Below are 6,061 nucleotides of genomic sequence, written 5' to 3'. Positions count from 1 at the left end.
TCCACACAATCAAAAGCCTTTGTGTAGTCAATATTAAGCAACCTGTTTTCCTTGGAGCTACCAAGGCAAGAAAAATCAGCCCACCATGGTAAACCTCCTTCTAAGATTGAAAATCAAGGGGAATACAAGAGAAATCGTGTATGCTTATTGGTGACCACCCTGCTCTACTTGTGAATGGAAGTGGGGAAATACTGCAATGAAGGCATAGGCTGAGTTTGGCCATGTTCCATATATATCCATTGACCTTGAGATGAGAGAGAGAAAATGAAGGACTGACTGGTCTGAAGTATAAACAGGTGTGTGAATGCCTGAACCCTTGGACTCTGACCTATCCAGTGGGCTTAGAGTTGAGAGTCAAGTGGCCAGCTGGTCTGAAGTGGGGCAAGGTGTGCAAGAACTCCCCAACTTGCAGAGAGTACCCATTTGATCTAGTCACCTTGGATGACCAGCTGAAGATAAAGAAGTTTGATACAGAGAGCAAGTATAAATTGCTACTATTTGGAACCTTTGCATATGGGTGTAGTGGTGGTATGCTGTAGAGTTGGTTCCAATTCATCACGACCCTGCATAGGGTTTCTGAGGCTGTAAATTTTTATGGGAGCAGAAAGCATCATTTTTCTCCCATGGAATGGCTGATCTTGAGGTTAGCAGTGTGACTTGTAACCACTATGTTACCAGACCTCAAAATTACCACTGAAATTTTCTTCATATCAAGGATTCTTCATATTAAGGATCAAACTTGCCTCCACAGTACAAGTTCGATAGGGACAGGCAACTTAGACATTGGTTATCAAAATGGGGCACATAAAGGCATCAAGTGGCTGGCTTACAAGTTTTCATGAGTCTGCTTAGTTTCAGAATGAGGGGGGTAAAATAGAATCCCCACTGAATAGTCTTCCTCTTTTCCAGATGGGTTTGGTGAAAGGGGATGTGGGATGATGGGTATAGGATTCTATGGTTCAACTGATTTTATGATTTAGTTGTGAGTAAATGTGATCAGGACTAATTGCGATTGTCACAACTGTAAATGTAGAAGATGTGTGACTAAAAGGGGTTTGTATTTAATCTTTCATTTCAGGGACAGAGTATCTTAAGACAATCAGAGGGAAGAACATAAGTGGAGCATGGGATCCTAGCCAGAAAAATGGTGACAGTAGAGCTGGGATGGCAGAGGCAATAGCATACGGAGATAGAACAGCTGAGGACTTTAAGACGACGTGCCTGCAGGCAGGAGGCTGGCTTGCAAAATGTGCACTTTGGACATTTAAATGAATATATATTTTCTGTTTTGTATGTGTACATAAGAAAAAAAGGGGGGACACGTAATTTTAATTGTTGCAGTACAAAAGGGATGATTTGTTGAATGTAAAACTGATTATCTGCTCTGTAAAATTTCACTCAATTCATCATAAAAACTTCAAAAAATTTCATTCTCACTATGGCTGACTTTGAGTCACCAATGTGATATACCATTGATGGCAAAGTTGCTAACACATTGTTGTTGTTGTCAGGTGCCATAGAGTCGGAACCAGCTCATAGCGACCCCATGCACAGCAGAACGAAACAATGTCTGATCCTGGGCCAACCTCACTACCACTGCCACACTTGAGTCCATCTTTGAAATTTTCTGCTCAGCTCTTGGACCTCTTTAATTCTTCCATTTGCTTTAGCTTCTCTATGCTGGAAAGCAAGTTTCAGAGTCTTCTCTGACATCCATTTTGACCTTTTCCTTCTTTCTTGTCTTCTTAATGACTTTTTGCTCTCTTCACGTATGATATTCTTGATGTCATCCCACAACTCTTCTGGTCTTTGGTCTTTAGTGTTTAATGCATCAAATCTGTTCTTCAGATTATCTCTAAATTCAGGTCTGTCTGTCATGCTGTGGTGGTTTGAATTGCTATGATTCTGAGGGCTATGCCATCGGTATTTTAAATAACCAACAGGGTCACCCATGGTGGACAGGTTTCAGATGAGCTTCAAAACAAAGACAGACTAGGAAGAAAGAGTGACAAACTACTTCCGAATCGCTAGTCACTGAAAACTCTATGAATAGCAGAGAAACACTGTCAGATACAGGACTGGAAGGTGGGAAGGCACTCATAATGGGACTGGGGAAAAAAATGCCTCCTCAAAGTAGAGTTGACCATGATGATGTGAATAGAGTTAAGCTCAGGGGAGAAAAGCTCACAGAACATTCATTTGCTGATGGGTCACAAATCAAAATGAAGAGAAACAGCTGTAAACATCCATTGAAAATCAGAACATGAATGTACGAAGTATGAATCTGAGAAAATTGAAAGTTGCCAAAAATGAAATGGAATGCATCAACATCGATATCTTAGGCATTAGTGAGCTGAAATGGACTGGTATTTGCCATTTTGAATCTGACAACCACACGGTTTACTATGCAGGGAATGACAAATTGAAAAGAAATGGTGTTGCATTCATCATCAAAAAGAACATATCCAGGTTAGTCATGAGGTACAATGCTATAAGTGATAGGATAATATCCATTTGCCTACAGGGAAGCCCAGTTAATACCACTATTATTCAAATTTATGCACCAACCACTAAAGCCAGTGAAGATGAAATAGAAGAATTCTACCAATTCTTCAATCTGAAATCGATCAAACATGCAATCAAGATGTATTTCTCATTACTGGTGATTGGAATGCAAAATTAGGGGGCAAAGAGGATGGACCAGTAGTAGGAAAATTTGGAGTTGGTGATAGAAATGATGCTGGAGAACTAATGATAGCTTTCTGCAAGACAAATGATTTGTTTATTTCAAATACCTTCTTTATACAGCATAACAGATGACTATACATATAAGATGGCAAGCTTCTGACAACTCCCAGGATCCACAGTTAATAGAGCAGGACACTGGCTCATCTAAGAGAGCATATTACTAGCCAGATGCAGTAGAAAGCAAGCAAGTTTTGCCATGTGTATAATATATTGAAAGCAGGCCATGACCCTGAGGAAAATTACTTTCAATTGATTGACTGCCCATAGCAGATCTTATCTGCTGTTGATTACATTTTATTAGAACTCATCATGGTGAAATACCATGTCTTAACTGCCAAACCATGGAGAATCCTGGTCCAGTGAAATTGACATAAAACTATAACTATCACAACCACCTTTTACTTAATCAGCATAAATATTTTCTAATATCACCACTTATGCTTCAAAAGCACATTTAATGTGCCTGTTTAATATTGCACTATATACATGTACAATAAATTAACAATAACTGGATATTAGGGTATTTCCAATTTTTCATTATTATCAGCAATGCCAAAATAAAAATCTGGACTAAACATTGTCAAATTTCTGATTATTTCTTCACAATGTAACTGTAAAAAGAGGTTCATAGTCACCTATTGCACAATAAGTCAGTTCTCAGAGACAAGTCTTGGAGTAAAGAGCAAAGCATTTATTGTATATCATTACACATGAAACCAGAGGAGCATTAATCTCCCAGGTCTGCCTCCCCAACTGGAGGGCAGCCAGAAATTTTTAAGAGGGAAGAAAATCAATATCATGAAAAATGTGGTCAGGTATTGTTGCATTGTTTTTCTACTCCAGTAGTTATGATGATCACATACTATTTATGGTGGTCATGTACCAAACACAGTGGCCATTTAACCATTTCTGTATGCTGATTTCACTTTTGTTTCTAGAATGAGAGCTGCCCCATATTTGACTCACAAGTTCTGCTTTGAAAATTGACAGTGGAGTGATTAATTATGGAATGTAGTTAGGGAGGGAAGTGTGGCACTGTAGGATAAGCAATGGACTCCTAATCACAGGGCAGCTGTTCAAACCTACCAGCTGCTCCTAAGAAACCTTATGCAGAGTCATTATAAGTTAGAACCAACTTAATGGCACTTAAACAACAACTGTTTTAATATGCTTATTTACATTTTATTTTAGTTGAGGTATGGCACTGTAGGATAAACATTGGACTGCTAATTGTCTAATCACAAAGTTGGTAGTTTAAACACACCAACTGCTCCTTGGAAACTCTATACAGGGTTGCAATGAATTAGAGTCAATTCTACGGCACTTAACAACAACAAAACTTTTTCAGTGTCTCCCATTTCTTAGTGCCCCCATTTCAATACTCTTTCTGAGAGGATAGTTTTAAGACGAGAAGGTATGAAATCTTAAAGACTTTTGGTACAGATTTCTGATATTTTTCCCCAAGAACTTGAACCAATTTGCACTCCCAACAGTATTTTGTGGGAGAAAATATTTCCTTGAATTCTAGTGAACATTGAACATTATTATTTTTAAATTTGTCATTTGATAGTTAAAAGATGTACCATGAACTAAATTTTACTTTGATTATTTGCAAACTTGAATTTTATAAAATTATTTGTTCATTCTATGTATTTTTGGAGTCCTGGTATGGCACTGTAGGATAAGTACTGGATTGTTAACTACAAGGTCAACTGTTCAAACCCACCAGCTGCTCCTTGGAAACCTAATACAAGGTCATTCTGAATTGGAACAGAGTTGATGGCACTTAACAACAACAACATGCCTTTTCTCCTTTTCATACTATTGTCTTTGTTTATTTTATTTCCATAGATGGTCTGTTGAGATATTCTAATTTTTCTCCTCTATTTTGAAGCCAATAGAAAAATTTTGAATAGGGAGGTGATGTATCATCAGATCTGTTTTCTTTTTCTACTGAACAGTGTAAAACATTTTGAACAAAATATATGGTGATAAATTTAAACATATTTGCATAGTACTAGTCTAACATGTACTTCATTTATTCTCTTTTAAATTAAATAAAATTAAAAAATTTTTAAGCTGCCAAGTGGCACAGACTGGCAATATACATACTCTTTAAGTTACACAACAGTCAAGCAGCTAAAGTCACGATTTATGTATGTGTGCCCAATTAGAAAGGAGTTAGTGCCAAGATCATCATAAATTTGCCATAAACTAAAGTTTATTACTGTTATATGAGAACAGATAATTGGGAGAACTTCTTTTATTTGTTCCAGTTGTCCTCGGGAGGGAGAAGTTGATGCAAAACATGTCCAAGTATTTCTTAAACTAGGACATATTTGAGTTAAAAAGAACTACACTCACTACTGTCCTTATTGTTAGCATTATGTACTACATACAGTGCTGCAGTGTGTAATTTGCTGATGTTATCATTTTCAGATGTTCGCTTGCAGATGTTCAATTTTGTGATTTGCTGTTCAAAACACTGTCATAGTTATAAAGGAACTGATAACAAAAAGCAATAATAGTGAAAATGAAAAAACAAAACAAAACTGAGATATTTGGCTTATAGCAGAACTGATTTACAATGGAATTGTTGGAATGCAAAGCCATTATAAATAAGGATCTGCATGTATCAGATAAACGTACAACTAATATTTATTAAATGATAGCCTGACATATAAATTAAGTAATTTAATTTTTACAATGACTATGTTAGCTCTTATATTGAACCCCATTTTGTTGTTGTTATTAATTGCCATTGAGTAAGTTCCAACTCATAGTGACCCTTTATAAGGGTTTCAAGAGCAGCTCATGCACTTGAACTGCTAACCTTGACCCATTAAGACACAGTTTAAATAATTTCCAATTATTTAGTAAGTAGTAGGGCTGCAACTTGTCTCTAGGTATCCTGACCGTAGAGTTAATACATGTAGTCACACCTTCCTTGTTAGAAACATAGAATTATTTGCAATTTCATTTAACTGCATATATTAAACACCTTACATATGTGGTGCTGCAGGTTAATGCGCTGGACTACAAAGTCAGTATGAACCACAAGGTTGATGGTTCAAACCTCACCAGCCACTCCTTGGAAACCCTATACAGAGTTGCTATGAGTCAGAACTGACTTAACAGAACTTAACAACAACAAGATACACTAGAAACTGTACTCAAGGTATGGTTCCAGCCTTCTAAAATTTCCTAGGCAAGTGGAGATGACACACCCGTACAAGTGAGAAGCACTTACCACTTACTACATAAACTGGTTGTTGTTGTTGTTGTGTGCCGTGGAGTCGGTTCCGACTCATAG

Source organism: Chrysochloris asiatica, unplaced genomic scaffold (genome assembly GCF_000296735.1).
Source record: "Chrysochloris asiatica unplaced genomic scaffold, ChrAsi1.0 scaffold00002, whole genome shotgun sequence".
In the NCBI taxonomy this organism is placed as follows: Eukaryota; Metazoa; Chordata; class Mammalia; order Afrosoricida; family Chrysochloridae; genus Chrysochloris; species Chrysochloris asiatica.
This window is presented reverse-complemented; position numbering follows the sequence as displayed.